Below are 20,823 nucleotides of genomic sequence, written 5' to 3' on the forward strand. Positions count from 1 at the left end.
AATACAGGAAAACACAGGCAAACAGGTGAAGAAATTGAATAAAGCAATCTAAGACCTAAGGGTAGAAATAGAAACAATCAAGAAAACTCAAATGGAAGCAAACCTAGAAATGGAAAACCTAGAAAAGAGGTCAGGAATTACAGATGTAAGTATTACACACAGAAGACAAGAGATAGACTAGAGAATCTCAGGTGTAGAAGATACAGTAGAAGAGATTGGCATAACTGTCAAAGAAAATTCAAAACATAAAAAACTCCTAATCCAAAACATCAAGAAAATTCAGGACACAATGAAAAGACCAAATCTAAAGTTAATAGGAATAGAGAAAAACAAAGATTCCCAGCTCAAAGAACTAGGAGATGGATATTTTTGTTTTAAATACATGATCTAATGAAGTTTAGGCTCACCTCAATTTTCTTGTAGAACAAAACATACTTAAGCTCATCATAGCCCCTCTGTAATCTGAATGCTGGGGTTATAGGCAGTATCACATCAGTTGTGGGCAACACTGATAAACTGATCTACAACTCTGTGGTCGTTTGAATATGCTTGGCCTAGGGAGTGGCAGTATTAGGAGTTGTGGCCTTGTTAGAGTAGGTGTGGCCTTGTTGGAGTAGGTATGTCACTGTGGGCATGGGCTTTAAGACCCTTGTCCTAGATGCCTAGAAGCCAGTCTTCTCCTAGGTGCTTTCAGAACAGGCGGTGGAACTCTCAGCTCCTCCAGCCCCATGCCTGCCTGATACTGCCATGCCTTGATGATAATAGACTGAACCTCTGAACCTGTAAGCTAGCCCCAATTAATTGTTGCCCTTTTTAAGAGTTGTCTTGCTGATGGTGTCTGTTCCCTGCAGTAAAACCTTAACTAAGACAATCTCCAACCAAGCAAATATGGCACAGTTTTAAATAAATACTACAAAGACTCCTTAAAAAACACTTTATGAAATGAAGTCCAAATGAAATCAAAGGAAAATAATGAAATAATGATGAAGGACAATGACCATAAGATCATTATATATGAAAATAAGAATGGAAATTAGAATTAAAACTATGTCCATAAGAAGACATTTAAATTTCTAAACCTCTACCTAGACTGACAAAATATAACAACCTACTAGACCTAAGTAAATATGAAAAAATCAAGGTGAATAGCCAGGTAAGCATTAATGAAATTCAACTTGTAACTTAAGAAATCCTAAAACAATCTCCTTCTTTAAGAATATGTAATAAGTTGGCTAAATCTAACTTCAGCTATGTTTGAAATCAAAAAAGGTCATGTGGAATCTTTGAAAGAAGACTTGGAGAAGTGCAGTTCACACACTCTGGCATTGAGTCAGCTCAGGTTATCTTTATTTATACATTTATTTTTTCACAGTTGGAAAAGTTTTACCTTTATTTCCTCATTTTCTCACATACAATCTCTTTTAAGAACTTTCTAGTTTTAACAACAATGTGCATACTGTATGTTTTCCCTTCTTTCTTCTCAATACCTTATGGTTTTCTGTCAACCCATGATCTGTATCAGGAGAGAGGAAATACATCCTCATCAAGCAGTTAATATCAAACCCAGCACATTGGTACATAACCAAGTGACCTGGGTTGATAACAATTTTGGGTACAGTATAGAGAGGTGATTGACTATATGCCAAATAAATTCTAATTTAATTATTGATAAATAGTGTCTTCCCATATTCTAATTATAAGACCCAATTCCTCTAAGGCCAAGGCATTTCAGCAAATTAGTAACCTGAGTTAATTGCGTCTCTTGCTTGGCTGAACTCTGAATGTCCCTGATAAGTCTTGGAATCAAAGAGCCAGCAAGTCTTTCTTACTTTTTTGATAATCATCTAGCTGTTATGTGAGCGAATTGCTGTCAGAACCAAGTTCAAATCCGGAGAGAACATTGGGAAGTTAGCTAATGTACCCAGACCATGCCCCAGTGTTGACTCAACCACATTATCATGATTAACAAACATAAGATTAGTGATATGCTCCATTCATACAACCCTCAGAGACAAATAAGAATGAATCACAGTCGGAGCTTTTTTTTTCCGAATCTGGGGAAACATCTATCACAGACAAAGTGAAAGAAAAATGCTAATAGCAAAGCCAAAACAATGGGAATGGAAACGCAAGACAAAAGCAGACCAAGTATTCCCTCTGGAAAGGTCAGGATATTTTGTACAAAAATCCACACAGGTCTTGTGGGAAACCAAGTCCTCATGCTTTGCCATAAGGAGAACCATCTGCATTACCCTCGTGCAACTTTCCCAGAAAAGGCTTGGTCACCACTAATAACTGTATAGATTCTTACACAGAGAGAGAGACAGAGAGACAGAGAGAGAGAGAGAGAGAGAGAGAGAGAGAGAGAGAGAGAGAGAGAGAGAGAGAGAGAGAGAGAGAATGAGGGAGGGAGGAAGAGAGGGAGGAAGGGAGGGAGGGAGGGAGAGAGGGAGGGAGGGAGGGAGGGAGGGAGGGAGGGAGGGAGGGAGGGAGGGAGGGAGGAAAGTTCTATAAATTCAGTGTACAATCCAATATCAATAAAATACAGAGGCCAGAAAAAGTAGCAAAGTAATTAGAGACCAATGTCTCTCATAATCGAAAAAATTTCCCCCGCAATATTAGCAAACAGGCTCTATCAGTATATATATAAAAAAGATACTCACTTTCAAGTAATACAATTCTTCCCTAAAAATGACACGCAAATGTAACTTCCCAGGTGAATAATCTAAGGAACCAAACCATGTGATGTTAACAGTTTCCATAGCAGGACATCTGAAAAACCAGCTCTTCTTCAAAGTAAAAGTACTTGGCTACTTGAAGATGGAGCAGAGCTATTTCCACTTAATAAAATGTATTTGATGAAAGAAGAAAACTTTTATCTAACGTCATTTCTAAAATAAAGGAAAAGTCCTTTCCCAAATATTAGTAATAAAGTAAAATGCCAATTCTCATTACATAATTCATCTAGTCACTCAAAACTGTAAACCTGAATTTGAAGCTATAGATTAGAACATCTGGGTTTTTTCCAGCTTCTGGCTATAACAAATAAGGCTTCTATGAAGATAGTGGAACATATGCTCCTGTAGCATGGTGGTACACCCTTTTGGCATATGCACAAGAGTGGAAAAGCTGAGACTTCAGGTAGATTTATTTCTAATTATCTGAGGAACCTCCATATTGATTTCCAGAGTGATGTTACCAGTTTGTAATCCCACCAGCAATGGAAGTGTGTGTTCCTCTTTCTCCACATCATAACCAACATGTGTTATAGATATTGAGATATAGATACCTGAGATATTGGTTTGTGTAAGGTGGAAAGTCAGGGTCGTTTAGATTTCCATTTCCCTGATGACTAAAGATTTTGAACATTTCTTTAAATGCTTCTCAGTCATTCAAGATTGTTCTGTTGTAAATTCTCTGTTTAGTTCTATATCCTGTATTTTTTTTTTTAATTGGGTTGAGTTGTTTGGTTTGTTGTTAGTTAGCTCCTTGAGTTAATTATATATTTTGAATACTAACCCTCTATCTGATATGGGGTTAGTGAAGACTTTTTCCCAATCTGTAGGTTACTGATTTGCCCTGTTCCCTATATCCTTTGCCTTACAGAAGCTTTGCAGTTTCATGAGGTCCCACTTATCAACTCATGATCTTAGAGCCTGAGCCATTGGAGTTCTGTTTAGGAAATATCCCCCTTTGCCAATGAGTATGAGGCACTTTAGCACTTTCTCTTCTACTAGATTCAGTGTACCATGTCTTAGAAGAAAGAATGGATGCAGAAAATGTAATCCATTTATAAAATGAAATACTACTCAACTATTAAGAATGAGAATATCATGAATTTTGCAGACAAATGCATGGATCTAGATAGTATCATCCTGAATGAGGTAACTCAGACCCAAAAGGATATGCATGGTATGAACTCACTAATAATTGGATATTAGCCCAAAACATACAGAATGCCCAGGATACAATCCACAGAACTCAAGAACGTAAAAAGGACGAAGGTGCAAGTAACAATTCCTCAATCCCACCTTTTGGATAGCACTGGAAATGTAAATGAGGAATTTACAAAATTAAATTTTGTAATTAATTTACCAAATTAATTTACCAAATTAAAAAAAAAATGCTGGGAAAGAGTCCACAATGAAATATGTGGAGATTTGCAATGTCAGTTAGGGTTGTAAGGTTTCATTTCCACCAAAAATGTTTTGAGATTGCTTTATAGATGTGTTTCTTCTGATAGAATGCAGACTAAGATACAAGAGGGCATCTGAAGAAAAATGCAGATGGTGGGCTAATAAAGGGAATTGATACAAAAAGCAATTAGTTATGTGATTATTTTCTTATCTCTATTGCATCTATCTATGGGTCTAAATCTATCAATAAATCGTTTATGTGTCATCTAAAAAAAAAAAAAGCAATCATAGAAGGTGAGGATAGGGGGAGGGACCTGAGTGGGAAAGCCAACAGAGAGGGGAAGAGGGAACATAAGCAGGTATTAAGAGAGGGAAGGGGGACTAAAGCCATGAGGGCCAGCAGAAAATATCAAAACAGGCAACTTTGGGAGTTAGGAAGTGGGGGACCCTTTAGAATGTATCAGAAACCTGGGAGGTGAGAGATGCTCAGGACTCAGAGGGAGGGACCTTAGATGAAATGCTCTACAGTGAGGAGAGAAAACTTTTAGACTCCACCTACAGTAAAAGACCATGTATTATATGGAGGGATGGGTTTGTCATTCCACAGTCAAAAAACTCTGACCTAGAATTGTTCCTGTCTAAAAGAACTGTAGGAACACAAATGGAGAAGAACCTGAGGAAAAGGAGGACCAGACACAGGCAGAAATTGTGATCCAGCTCAGGGGGAGGTCCCAAGGCCTGACAGTATTACTGATGCTATGGTGTGCTTATAAACAGGAGCCTATCATAACTGACCTTCAAAAGGCTCAATAATCAGCTGAAAGACTCAGATGCAGATATTTACACCTAAACAAATGGACAGAAGCTGGTGACAACTGTGGTTGAATTGGTGGAAAGCTGGAAGAAGCTGAGTAAGAGGGTGACCCCATAGAAGACCAGAGTCTCAATTAATCTGCTCGCCTAAGACCTCTCAGATACTGAGTTACCAACCAGGCAGCATACACCAGCTGATATGAGGCCCTGAACACATACATCAGAATATTGCCAGTTTGTACTTAGTCAGAGAAGATGCACCTAAGCCTGGAGAGACTTGGGGCCCCACAGAGTAGAGGGCTCATGGAAAGATGGGTTGGGGACATCCTCTTGGAGCAGAGAGAGGGGTTTTAGTGGGATGGGGGGGTGGGAATTAGGTAAAGGATGTGGAAAAGTCAGAGGGTGGAACTGGAGGGTAATAAAGTCTGGACTGTAAAAAAAAGATTAAAAAAATACAGACTACTACAGGCAAACAGTAATAAAGAAGCAAATAAATATACACACATAAGAGCTCTTAGATTAGCAAAGAAACAATACCCATGTCTGTTTTGAAAAAAGACATGATAGTCAATACTGTAATTCAGTTCCCCAACAAACACTTCTAGAACTAATAATTTGGTTTGGAAAGGTTATAAAATCCAAAATACATTAACAATAATTATATTTTCAAATTAAGAACAAGTTAATAATCTTAGATCAGATATATTTACTAGTATCTCAAAATAAACAAAAATGTTTAATGACTTTAAAATATGTATAGAACATTATTGAAAGCAAAAACCAATAAAATGCTCATGAAAGTAATAAAAATATGGTATGTTCTTTATAAATTGAAAAATGCATCTTAGCCTTTTATTGAAGTCTCCCCATAGTAACTGTCACTCACTGAGTTAGACTCCTAATGGGGTTCCTGCCAATTAACTCAAATGTTTTGTGTAAATACCGATAAGCTTAGATAAGCTTATTCTATAATCCATGTGTAAAGTCATAGGCCATAAAATAACTGAAATCGTCATGGAAAATAAGAGTACAGTGACAAGTATCACTCTTGCTAATCCTAAGGCTTCTGTAAAACTAAAGTCAAGATAAGGACAACAGAGATTGAGAAGAGAGTAATTCAGTAGTATAAACACATTTATGATCATTTGACTGCTTTGCAAGTTTGAGAAATGCAGCCAAGAAAAGGCAATAAATGTTGCTTCAGCATTAACAAGCATAAATAGAAAGTTAAATTACACAACCATTCACTATAGGAATTACCTCAAATGCTTATAATTTAGATCTTATAAAACTTTTACAAATAGAAAACATTTAAGCATCTAAGGTCAGCAAAGTGTTTAAATGATACTAAATGAATTACTAATATGGGACTGGTAATTAATCAACTAATTGATTAATTTAAACCTCCTCAAAGTTTAAACATTCTAATTTTGCAAATACCAATTTTAATGCAACAAAAATATAAATAAAAAGTTGATATAAAATATTTTCTGGGCATTTAAAAGGATGTATATATAAATACTCAGGAAAGAATAAAAATTTATGTCCAGAGTATGCTTGCTGTAGTTTGCTTTGCTCATTTTCTATTAAGCATATCTGGTAAAAATGAGATTATCATTTGATTTACTTAAGTTTAGTTAAGGAGTCTCTCATGCTCATACCAGTACTATGAAAGAGAAGTTCTCTGCCGCTGAGATGAGTCTCTAAGGAATTACACTGGATGAAAAAGCAGTAACTAAGCATCACATACTAGAACAGTCCATTTCTATAACATTCTTTAAATTCCAAGTCTAAGAAGAAAGAAACACTATCGGTTTTGCTCTGAATTAAAAATGAGAAAGTTGTCTAAAAATTAATACAGTTGGCAAGGATATGCAAGCAATTCTTATAATTAAGAGTTGTTTTTAGTCCTTACTGTTGTAGTGGCCATATGAATCTAAATATGTGAATATGTGTGTATGTGTGTATGTGTGTGTGTGTGTGTGTGTGTGTGTGTGTATGTGTGTGTGTATGAGTGTGTGTATGTGGGTGTGTGTTTGTGTGTATGAGTGTGTATATATGTATGTGTGTGTATATACCATAATTTATGTACACACATATTAAATGCATGAATGACCTCAAATGAAACAGGAGAAATCTATCTAACATTGATGAATTGCAGAAGGGTAAATAACTTCCTTACACTACTATAACCTTAGTGCTGCCAAACAATAACCAATGGGAAAATTTAGACAGGAAACTTTACAGAGTTCTCTCTATATGATTTTTTTGGAAGTGGGTGGGAATACATAATTAAATCAAATTGAATTAAACGTTTAATACTAAAAATCATGAACCTTTTATATAATAGCTCTGGCCCATTTTTACAATCTTAAATACACAAATTCAAAATGAATTTCTTGGAATAAAATAAAATTTTATTGGCTATCTTGCCAAAAGCAATCTACAGATTCAATGCAATACCCATCAAAATTCCAACTCAATTCTTCAACGAATTAGAAAGGGCAATCAGCAGATTCATCTGGAATAACAAAAAACCTAGGATAGCAAAAACTCTTCTCACGGATAAAAGTACCTCTGGTGGAATCACCATGCCGGACCTAAAGCTGTACTACAGTCAATTGTGATAAAAACTGCATGGTATTGGTATTGTGACAGAAAAGTAGACCAATGGAACAGAATTGAAAACCCAGAGATGAACCCACACTCCTATGGTCACTTGATCTTGCACAAGGGAGCTAAAACCATCCAGTGGAAAAAAGACAACATTTTCAACAAATGGTGCTGGCACAACTGGCGGTTATCATGTAGAAAAATGCGAATTGATCCATTTCTATCTCCTTGTACTAAGGTCAAATCTAAGTGGATTAAGGAACTCCAAATAAAACCAGAGACACTGAAACTTATAGAGGAGAAAGTAGGGAAAAGCCTCGAAGATACGGGTACAGGGGAAAAATTCCTGAATAGAACAGCAATGGCTTGTGCTGTAAGATCGAGAATCGATAAATGGGACCTCATAAAATTGCAAAGCTTCTGCAAAGCAAAAGACACCGTCAATAAGACAAAAAGACCACCAACAGATTGGGAAAGGATCTTTACCTATCCCAAATCGGATAGGGGATTAATATCCAATATATATAAAGAATTCAAGAAGGTGGACTCCAGAAAATCAAATAACCCCATTAAAAAATGGGGCTCAGACCTGAACAAAGAATTCTCACCTGAGGAATGCCGAATGGCTGAGAATCACCTGAAAAAATGTTCAACATCCTTAATCATCAGGGAAAAGCAAATCAAAACAGCCCTGAGATTCCACTTCACACCAGTCAGAATGGCTAAGATCAAAAATTCAGGTGACAGCAGATGCTGGCGAGGATGTGGAGAAAGAGGAACACTCCTCCATTGTTGGTGGGGTTGCAAGCTTGTACAACCACTCTGGAAATCAGTCTGGTGGTTCCTCAGAAAAGTGGACATAGTACTACCAAAGGATCCCCCAATACCTCTCCTGGGCATATATCCAGAAGATGTCCCAACCAGTAAGAAGGACACATGCTCCACTATGTTCATAGCAGCCTTATTTACAATAGCCATAAGGTGGAAAGAAACCAGATGCCCCTCAACAGAGGAATGGGTACAGAAAATGTTGTATATTTACACAATGGAGTACTACTCAGCTATTAAAAAAATGAATTTATGAAATTCCTAGGCAAATGGATGGACCTGGAGGGCATCATCCTGAGTGAGGTAACACAATCACAAAGGAACTCGCACAATATGTACTCACTGATAAGTGGATATTAGCCCAGAAACTTAGGATATCCAAGATATAAGATACAATTTGCTAAATGCATGAAACTCAAGAAGAACGAAGACCAAAGTGTGGACAATTTGCCCCTTCTTAGAAATGGGGACAAAACACCCTTGGAAGGAGTTACAGAGACAAAATTTGGAGCTGTGACGAAAGGATGGACCATCTAGTGATTGCCATATGCAGGGATCCATCTCATAATCAGCTTCCAAATGCTGACACCATTGCATACACTAGCAAGATTTTGCTGAAAAGACCCAGATATAGCTGTCTATTTTGAGACTATGCCAGGGCCTAGCAAACACAGAAGTGGGATAGCACTTTTGGGATAGCATTGAAAATTTAAACGAGGGAAATACCTAATAAAAAATAAATTAAAAAATAAATAAATAAAAATAAAATTTTAATCACTAGTCAACTAAATGAAGTAAAGCCACCTTTGATCTACCTCTGATATACTTTCTGTGGCTAAGACAAAGAGATAACCTAAATGGAAGAACGACTGATTTTTGTTACTGGTTTCAAAAGTTTCCTTGGCTAGTTTTAATGTTTCAGAGATAGAGTAACCCAGGGCACCATGACAAAAACCTATGATGGAGGAGCCCTATACATCTCTAAATAACCAGAAATTGGAAGAAAAGAAAAGAAAAAAGCTTAGTTTCATTATCATTTCATGTGTGCATTCCCTATGACATAAATTTCTTTCAGTAGTTTTGCCTTCTATTAGGTCATCCTCTACCAACTAACCTGTAACTGGAAGTCAAGTCTAAAATGCATGGGTATTGTGGAGTGGTTTATCCAAGGTGCAACATATATTTACTGAATTTTCTAATTTTTAATCAAGTTTCAACTTCTCTAAATCGAATTTGTGTTTGACTTTGAATTTTGTGTTCAGTTTTCTGTGTGTATGGAGAGTGCTATAGTGTGAACTCAAGAGTTGATGTATTATAATCAGGTTCTCTCCTGGGTAATGAGTTTGGATGGTAAGGGAGGGGTCAAGAGTTACACAAAAAGTTTCCATGACACCCTCATCCTCTGGCATGATTCTCTAGCACTGTACATCTCTTTAAGAAATGTTTTGTCAGTTCTGAGGTCTTTATTTTTATTATCCACACTGATATATTTCACATGCTTATTAGTTTCTAAAGTATAACGATAACTTTTTTTGGAAAGAAGAGAGAAAAGAAAGACTAAGTTGTTCTTTTCAAGTATTGGAAGATTTCTTTTTTTTTTTTAATTAGGTATTTATTTCATTTACATTTCCAATGCTATCCCAAAAGTCCTCCACCCACACCCTCACCTCTTTCTCACCCACTCACTCCTACTTCTTGGCCCTGGCATTCCCCTGTACTGAGATAGATAAAGTTTGCACGACCAATGGGCCTCTCTTTCCACTGATGGCCCACTAGGCCATCTTCTGCTACACATGCAGGTAGAGACACGAGCTCCGGGGGGTACTGGGTAGTTCATATTATTGTTCCGCCTATAGAGGTGCAGATCCCTTTAGCTCCTTGGGTACTTTCTCTAGCTCCTTCATTGGGGGCCCTGTGATCCATCCAATAGCTGACTGTGAGCATCCACTTCTGTGTTTGCTAGGCCCCGGCATAGTCTCTCAAGAGACAGCTATATCTGTGTCCTTTCATCAAAATCTTGCTAGTGTATGCAATGGTGTCAGCGTTTGGAGGCTGATTATGGGATGGATCCCCGGATATGGCAGTCTCTAGATGGTCCATCCTTTTGTCTCAGCTCTTCAACAGAAACAAAATGAAGTAAAAATGAAGTCATTTCCGATGCTATTGGCAGATTGTACTGTGGAGACCTTAATAGAGTATCAGTTAATTAAATATTACCAGGATCATCCTCTGCCACAAGTTGCAATATACACTTCCAAATGTTCCTCAAAATCAGAGATACCTGTTCAATCCCTCTGAACTGGGTAATCATGTGTGTAGCACATGGTGATGATGATTGTAAAAGATACTGAGTTACATCATGGATGACTTGAGTGACTGATGAGGGTAAACAGTAGTTACCATCTAAAATGTACTTTGCTACAACCCTTTAGATATCATTATTGTATGTAATTGGTGTAATTCAGAACATACTAAGAATGAAGGAACAAATAAAATATGGCAGTTTTTCTTAAGAATTTGGGTACTTTTATTGAGGAAACATACAAAAAGACAAGAAAAATGTAGAGATATAGAGAAGTAGTATGTATTTCAGAAGAAACAACAACAACAAGAAAAAAACAGAAAAGCAATTCTGAGAGCAATAGCTAACTGCAATAAAAATGGGAGCTGTATAATAAGGTGGAGAGTACTGGAATATAAACACATATTGAAAATTTAACTGTACTTCTTTGTTTAATTATGAGGAGCAGCAATTTTTTGATGTACCAAGGAGTGCAGTCCAGAATTTAGAACATTCTCGAATACGGCAGGAAGATGGGTTAACTTGACAGTTTCCAGGGCTGTAATGGAAGTGCATTGATAAGAAATCTTCACTACTACCAAAATTTTGTGTATAGGTACTTAAGGAGACAAGGTTTTGTGTTTTGTTTTGTTTGTTTGTTTGTTTGTTTAATTGAGGCATTGAATGAACAACCATTTCTTCATTCACACAGGCTACTCTGGAGAATTAATACAGGTCATTGGAATCTTGCAGAATGTCAGTGACATCAAGCAGAAATAAAATGTTCTGCATAAATTCAGTGATCCATGTTGCACTGAGATTTCTTGGAAGGATATTGTTAGCTTCGGTAATAAAGAGGGAGAATAATGCAGGGACCCTAGATTGGACAGAATCAAGCTTAAATGGCAATTAGCAACAATGAATCTACTGTCCACGAGAAAATTTCAGAGACAATCATATTCATTAAATTAGTAGATGTTTGTTATAACACCATAATAACAAACACCAGCAAAATAGCTTCATCAGTGATAAACTTAGAATCTGAAAAAAAGATTTTTGAGCACAGCAGATTCTTCTCTTGATCCTCTTTTCAATTAGTTAGATTTATATAAGCTATTGATACCACATAATATTTAAAGTTCATTCAACTATAAAATGTATGAGTATATGAATAATTAAGATCGAAGACATCATTATAATGTAGCAAATGACAGGCTTTTAAACTATACTGTGTAACTGCAGCTTAAGTATAACCAGTTTAAAATGACTAAGTAAACTATTATTTCAAAAAAAGAAAAAGGAAAAAGAAAAAAGAAAAAAGAAAAGAAAAAGAAAAACGTCCTTCTATATTATGTAAGGGTTCTGAATTTGGCAACTGGTTAACATATCCTCTTAAAATATGTAATTAAACATGCACAAAAACGGTGAAAGCCAGAAGCTACTGAGACTGTGAATCAATCAGTATACATTTCATATAACAGATTGTGAAATCATGGGTAGAATCAAAAGTTTTCTGAAGTACTTCAGTGCCTAATCACAGTCCCTTAAAAGGAAACAAATAATGTGAAAAACAACACTTTGAATTGAATTATTGGAGAAATAATGAAAAAAAGGATGTTTTGTGTTGTAAAAATATACATTCTATTACATGCTGAAGATAATTTTGTAGAGTATAGAACCATTAAAAAACAATTGCTTTATTAAATATTTAAGTTACACTTTAAAATAATTCAAAATAATCATATGAATATAACAATTGTACAAGCATTAGAATTACTGACATTCAAGAGGATAGTTATGTATTAAAGAACATGAATGTATATGTCAGGTATGGCTGTTAGCACAAAATAAATAGAAAATACGTAACCCTGACAAAGCATAAGACTTGATGTGAACTTAAAATGATTTTACAAGAAATATCATGTTCTATATATTAAAGTTTAAAAAATCACCTAATTTATAAAAAATATCTTTACAGACAAGATGAAGGTACAAATTTTGAAATAAAAAGTTTATCCTGTATTATGTAGACATCTTCTAAATGGTGTTTGTAAATCAATAAATCTGTCTTTATGAGTGAAACAAACTCAGTTATTTTGTACTCTAAAAACATATTTAATGTTTAAAAAGGTAATCAGTATGTAGTATACAAATTATTATATTTAAAATTATTGTAATTTAAAATATCAACTTGTAAGATTGAGATAAGGAAAACATTGTACTTTCGAACAATAACATTTTATAAAGAAACTGAAACCTTCCTGCATTTCTGATATACAATAGACACTTCAAAATGTGGTTTTATAATTTTTATAAAATGATAATCGACTTCATTATATGCATAATAAATCCACCTTTTAATTAAAAATATCCATGAGTGAATTTCTAACAACTCTATTTATAAGACATTTAACTAGAAACGACTCTATGTTATCTCTCCTGCGAATGGAGATATGCCTCTGCAGTTAAGAGCAATTGCTTCTCCTGCAAGAGCTCTCTTCTAATCCCAACACCCATATGGCAAGTAAGAACTTCCTGTAACTCCAGTTTGAAGAGATCTGATTCCTCTTGTTGTATCCAGAAACAGCACATACACACACAATGCCCAGATACATGTGTGGGCAAACCCACCCAAACACATATAATAAAGCATGAAAAATAAAATTTATTAATCAGAGAGAATGAATTATGATATATTTCTATGCCGTATATATAGATATACATTATATATACATATATATACATATGCATGCATTATATATATATATATATATATATATATATATATATATATATATATATATATATACATATATACATACACACACATACACACACACATGCACTTATACAAAATTACAGATAAATATATCATGAGTGAACTATAGGTACATGGGTTTCAAAATGCCTGTCCACAAAGGGCACATAAAATATATACTTTTTATACAACTTTAAAACAGAACTTAAATACAACAGAGAACATTGTCCTAGGAAAACACTTCTCTCATATGTTAATGAAATTACTAAATTCAACATTCTGTTAACTTAGAATTTGTATCCTTAATTTATGCTACAATATAATTTTGGGTCATTAATATAAACTTTATTTCTGTCTGTAAAGAATTAAAACATAGCTTCAACAAAATATATATGTTAGAATGTTGATATATGCAGGTGATATTGACAATGGATCTAGAAGTCAAAATTAAGACTCCCAACAGCTAGAGATGTACTTATCCAATGTTGTGAGCTGTCTGATATGGGTGCTCTGAACAGAACTTGGTACCCTAAATTAGCATAATGCATGAGTCACTAATGGGTCTTCTCCGTAGCCCTGCTTTAAAAAGTAAGTTAATTAATTTAACTTTACATTTAACTAATTATTAATTTAGTTTTACGTTTTTATTCAGTGCATGTGGGTTGTGTTTATGCAGAAGTCAGAGGAAAATTTGTGATTCCATTCTAGCGTATATATTGTAGTGTCCAAGGATCAAGTGCAGTACTCCAGGATTAGCAGCAAGCACTTTTATTCACTGTGCCTTCCTTCCAACCCTATTTAATATTTAAATTACTAAAGAATATATACCAAAAAATAAACTATTCAAAGTCATATTAATGGTAACTACAGACAAGAGCAGTTCAACTTGGATAAAGCATAGCTCTCACTATTTACATGGTGTCCTGAAAATAATTTTAATTACGAACAAAGCAACAATTATACTTCAGTGGATTTCTAATTTTGCTTTCTGCAGTGGTTTGAATAAGAATGACACCTGTCTCGAAAAAACGAAAAAAAAAAAAAAAAAAAAGAATGACACCTGTGGGCTCATGTATTCCAGTGCTTGGTCATAAGGGAATGGCACTACTTCAGAGAAATTAGAAGATGTGGCCTTGTACTAGTAGGTGAGGCCTTGTAGGAGGAAATATGACCTTGTCGGTGAAAGACTGTCAGATCAGTGCCAGTGTCTTATTCTTGCTGGTCCCTGTGAATCCAGTAATAGAATCCTCAGTTACTTCACCAGCACCTGTGTCTGCATGCCACCAGGCTACCCTCCATAACGACAGTGGACTGTAAGCAAATCACTCTTGAATGTTTTTCTTCACAGAGATAGAACACTGAAGAGAACACTTCCTCTGGTATTCTACCTGAAAACTTCTGCATTTCTTTTCCAGCCTTACTCACAATTGTTAGCAAATGGACTGGACTTTAACCTACTTCTTTAATTTGTCTGAATTATCATATCACTCCTGGATCTTATCACTTGGCTCAAATTCTTTGCTACTGCAGGAAGATGCCCTTGTGCAAGGTTCCATATTCTCATTTCAATTTAATACATAATTTTATAAGTTTTACCATCTAAAAATTTTTCTTTATACTCTAAGTGTTTCAGGAAACTAGGTATTATTATCTTATAGATTCATTTACAATGAAAAAGGATTTTTTTCTTGTAAAAGTCTTACATATTTCTGATGAATAGTCAAATTATAAATGCCAGTCTTGGAAGGCAGCAAATGAGAACAATATTGAATGAATATGTGATTAGAGAAATATAAAATTAACACTTTAATTCATTTGAGCTATAATGAGTAATATGTGGCTGGCTTTTTTCACATTTTAAATTCAGTGGCTCTTAATAATAACATGAAATAAAAGCTGTATATTTTTATCTGCCATCAGGGTCTTTCTGTTATAGTCTATCAGTGAATCACTAATGCTCTGACCCTGTGTAATGGCTTTCACTACTCTTCCTTTTAAAGCACCAATTGGTGATAATACTCTATCATAGCAGATCATGAAAACCAATTATTAAAGGAAAAGAATTCACCAAGCAAAATGCATATCTGGAAGTACTGGGAAAATAAAAAGGATTTAAAAAAATGTAAATAATTTCATATTTTATTTATCCAGTGACATCTCTACAGTGAATATAAGTTAAAGTCTTTCTTCTACAGCAATGCTAGGTTGTTTGGGTGGTTCAGTCAAAGAAGGAAGGCCTCCAGCTGGCTCAAAATAGAACCAGACACTTCTTGGCCCACGCTTTGGAACTTTCCCAGTTCTGAGTTCATTAGTATTATCTTCAATAACCTTGGTTGTTAGATCCTCATAGAAGTTGTCATTTATTTGAATCATTGGTGCATTTACACATCCTGAAGTATTCACCTTCCATAACAGTGAATAGTTTTTCAGGTATAGTGCATCTACCTTTTGTTCTAAGCATTCTCTGAAGGGTCTCCAGTCTCTCAGAATCTCAAGCATGCAAAGATACTAGTACATACATGAAACTGGCTTTTGATTGTACATTGTATAAAAAGTTTTTACTTTGCATACTCTCATTAGAGGTAGTTCTAAAACTTCTGCCACCTTGTTCACAGCAGAGAGGAAAAACCTTCTATTCTGCCTTTGTGGTAGATCCAGGACAGGCAGCAGAACTGCTTTATGCCCATCTGGGTAATTTTTTATTACTGCTTCCATTATCTTATACTTTCCTGGTGTAGAATCAAATGGAGTATCTGGGTAATTCTCAGGAGGATTACAATGCACAAATAAGGCTCCTCGCATGTATTCAGAACATGACTGGCCACAATATTCTCCTATCCTGGCTGCTCAAGGCTGGTTCTGAATGTAAAGAAGATTTTTTTATAGTGAAGTAGTGTCTGGCTAGATCAATAGACAAGTAAATTTATTACACAATTTCAATTACAGTTTTTATAAACTTTACAAGAGAAGCAATAAACCATTTTCAAAATACATGCTGAAATACTTAAACACCTATATAATTTTTCTTCTAACAAGTTTTGAAGATTGTATTGCTTGTATAATATTAGTCTATTTGAACGAGTTTTTTAAAAAGTATTTCTCTAGTTATATTACAAAACAAGTATTTCTGTTGTTTTTCAAAATATATTATTGATTTTGTATTCTAAGTTAAAAGTATCTTATTTAAAATAAGAGTATAATTTTCGAAAAATGCTATTATTCAATTAGATGAATTTTGAGCATAGTTAAATTGTATAGATGCAAATTAATCTTAACATAACTTTATTTCAATTTATGATGTTAATTAACGTGGTACTTTTAAGCAAATACAATGTTAAATAAATTTAGGTTTTAGAACATATAAATATTATTAATATTATCAAGAATCCCAGTATGTTATATAATATGTTTATTGTAAGTTTTATCAAGAATTAGCATAAAAACTAACATTCATTGAATAGCCATTTAATGTACTATGCAATTTTAACATAAAGTATATGAGACTAATAGTGGTAATTTAAAAATAGATTGATCATTTATTTTCTGTAATCCTTATTTTAATGAAAGTGAACTAGATAGTCACATCTATAATTTCCAGGGTCATGTTTCTTTAGAAAGTCCTAGAATATTCTTTGACTTTCATATGTAGAAAATGAAGTGTTACCTCATCTCTTCCTATTTTTATTGAAATTATTATACCTATAAAATACTGGAGAGTTTAAATATCTCCAATCCTGCATGGATCATAAGCTTTAAAAACATTTTCCATAAACTGTCAATGTTGTACTTGAAAATAATCAGCTTACTACCTAAAAGTGTTACAACACTTTGTCTTCCATGGTCCCCCTCTAAAGGCTTTATAACTTGGGTTGAACACATTTCAAAGGTAAATACTAAGTAATCAACTCCTTTTATTATCCTGGAATATATTCTTGTCATCTGAACATGATTTACTATTTATTTAAAATGTTTCTGGTAGGTTTTCAAGGTTATTTTCACTGGGGGCATTATGATGTGGTTTGTAACTTTTATGAGAGGTATAGTATCTTTCTGCTCTTCTTTTCTTTCTTTCTGTGCTTTGACTTCCACATCTGGAGTTAGTTTTAGAGTGCAATTTGAAACAGGGAACCAATCATTTGTGCATTGTGGCTTGGTCCACACCTGGATCTTGGGGAATTCAGGCCCAGTGTCAGGGTCTGGTGACTCCTTATCTGTCAGTACTCAGAGCTAAAGGATGACAAAGGAAGTTTGGGATGTGTGCTAAGGATCTAGGAACCACTAATTGCCAGTGTCCCAAGCATATGGGAAGCAAAACTTGGGTGGGACATTTGTGGTTTACTTGTTGTTGCCAAGAATTGGATGATATGTAGAGGATTAGACTATGTGTTTGGGATCTGTGCTCCAAGCTTTTTATCTAAGCATCTGAATCAGGTAATGTTTAAGCAAATTGTATTAATATCATATATTTTTAATTAGTTTAGTGGTTATGTGACTAAGTTCAAATGATGTTTTTAACAGTGCTGTCCATAAATAAATACTTCAATAACCCTTAGATTGTTAACAAATAGTTCAGTATCTCTACATTTTTTCTATCCTTCTATGAGTTAAGTGATCAAAAATATCTATTAAATATAATTAACATAAGCATATACTTTTTAATTAAAGATGATTACTAAATATAATACACAGGTTCATGTATAAGTCCCAGTGACCACAGGACTACATATTAGTGACACATCCTTTATATAGGAGTATAGACTGAACATAATAATTTGTTTCTAATGAGCAAAATAAAACAAAATAATTGGGTTGCAAAACACTGGGAATTCCACTCCCTTTGGCTGTTACTGAGGCCTTCTTACTTGCTCAGCTCTATGAAATGAACTTTCATGTTGTGATGGTTTGTACATGCTCATCTCAGGGAGTGGCACTATTAGAAGTAGGTGTGGTCTTTTTGGATTAGCTGTGTCACTGTGGGTGTAGGCTTTAAGACCCTTATACTAGAGGCCTGTAATTCAATATTCTGCAAGCAGCCTTCAGATGAAGTTGTAGAACTCTCAGCTCCTCCTAAACCATGACTGCCCAAACGCTGCCATGCTCACTTCTTGATGTAATGTACTAAGTCTCTGAAACTGTAAGCAGCTCCAACTAAATTAAGGACCTTGGTCATATTATCTGTTCATAGAAGTGAAAGTCTAAGAAAGACCCACGTTTTACCATGTTCTGTGGCAAGTGTGACACACAGAAAACAGGCAGAAGCAACAAGTCAGTGTGTAATTAGTGAGACAGCCTAACAATTTGTAAAAAGTCAGAGGCTACCATGAAAGGGCTATCAAAAAGAAGGATCTTTATAATTAAAATATTAGATTAACAACAGGCTCTGTGAAGGCCAAAAGTAGAATACTCAGAAACTTGAACTCAGAGATTTGGTCTACTTGCTTTGGGACATGACAGCAATTATGAGCTTATTTCACTAAAATTAACAATAATTTAATGCATGAGAATAAGTAAATAGTGCACTCAGGATTGTCATAGGGGTTATAAATTGGAAAGGGCAGAAATTCATATTTATAAGTATTAAAAATGATCTTTATGTACTTAGTGTGTTTAGAAACAAACAACTCATTTTTAATGTTTTTTCTTTATTTTTGATAATTTCATATAGGAATACAATGAAGGATGATCACATCTACTTTTCATTTCCCAGTATTTACCAATACCCATATGTACTCATCAATTCAACCCCATCTACTTCATACTTTTGTTTGTTTGAAAGCCCAATAAGTTCAATTATTGCCGCTTAAGTGCATATGGATGTGTGGCCATTCATTGGGTCGACCCAACTTACGAGGGGACACATTCTGATTTACATGCTTCTATTGTATTTTTAGTGTTTTCTTTATTTTTTTTCTTTTAAAGATTTTAGTGTATTTAAGTTTGGGTTTTTAATTTAAGCTTTAATTGACGTCAGAATTGGGTGTTCAGATCAGAACATCCACAGTGACACAGCTAATCCAAAAAGACCACACCTACTTCTAATAGTGCCACTCCCTGAGATGAGCATGTACAAACCAGCACAACATGAAAGTTCATTTCATAGAGCTGAGCAAGTAAGAAGGCCTCAGTAACAGCCAAAGGGAGTGGAATTCCCAGTGTTTTGCAACCCAATCATTTTGTTTTATTTTGCTCAATAGAAACAAATTATTATGTTCAGTCTATACTCCTATATAAAGGATGTGACACTAATATGTAGTCCTGTGGTTCAGATCAGATTCATGGGATTATTTCGATATATTTATATCTGTTAAGAGATAGAGAGAAAGTAATATTGAAAGAAACAAAGAAATAAAGAAAAAGATTGAAAGAGTGAGAGTGAGAGAGTGTGAGAGGAAGGAAGGAAAGAAGGAAGGAAGGAGGGGAGAGTGAGAAATTGATAGATAAAAAAAGAAATAAAACAAATAAAGTCAAAACATAAAGAAAAAGAGAGACAGAGAGATAAAGTTCGGAAGACAGGAAGAAACAGAAAGAAAGAAAGAAAGAAAGAAAGAAAGAAAGAAAGAAAGAAAGAAAGAAAGAAAGAAAGAAAATAAGAGAGGGAAAGGGAGAAAGAGGGAACGATTCAGAGATGGAAACATATGGAGAAAGACAGAATTTATGAAATATACAAAATTAATTAAAAATAAATAAATAAATGAATGAATAAACGTTTTAGGGATTTTTCAGCTTTATGTGTATTCATTTTAGATTTCTATGGTATTATAAAAGGATTTGTAGAGTTTTAGAAAAGTGTATTAGAGTTTCTTGTTTTTTAGGCTTCTATTTTATTTTTAGTGTTTTCTTTTTTTTTTTTTTTTTTAAATGAACTTTAATGATTTCGCAAAGCTGGAAAACAGTAAGAGATACAAAGAAAAACCCAATATAAAAAACTCAAAAAAAATTAATAAACAGAGGGCGAGAGAGTCAGAGCGAGAAATAGAGAGTGAGAGAGACTGAGAGAGACTGAGAGTGAGAGAGAGAGATAGAAACTTAGAAAGAAAAAACAAACAAGGAAAGAAAAAGAAAAAACAAAGAGAGAGAGATAGAGGAAGAAAGGTAGGAAGAAAGGAAGAAAGGAAGGAAGGAAGGAAGGAAGGAAGGAAGGAAGGAAGGAAGGAAGGAAGGAAGGAAGGGAGAGAGAAAGAAGGAAAGGAACAATGGAAGAAATAGAAAGAAAGAAAGATAGAAAGAAAGAGAGAGAGAGAGAGAAAGAAAGAAAGAAAGAAAGAAAGAAAGAAAGAAAGAAAGAAAGAAAGAAAGAAAGAAAGAGAAAAGGAGAAGATTCAGAGATGGAAACATAGGGAGAAAGACAGAATTTATAAAATATAAAAAAATAATTAAAAAAAACAAACATACAA

The 20,823-nt window shown here is 34.5% G+C and overlaps 1 pseudogene; it reads right to left on the reverse strand.

Annotated features, from left to right (window-relative positions):
* Positions 1-15,604: 15,604 nt before the first annotated feature.
* LOC146999671 (NADH dehydrogenase [ubiquinone] flavoprotein 2, mitochondrial pseudogene) lies at positions 15,605-16,231 on the reverse strand (annotated as a pseudogene).
* Between the last annotated feature and the right edge of the window lie 4,592 nt (positions 16,232-20,823).

Source organism: Mus caroli, unplaced genomic scaffold, assembly GCF_978045245.1.
Source record: "Mus caroli unplaced genomic scaffold, Mus_caroli_1 scaffold_57, whole genome shotgun sequence".
In the NCBI taxonomy this organism is placed as follows: Eukaryota; Metazoa; Chordata; class Mammalia; order Rodentia; family Muridae; genus Mus; species Mus caroli.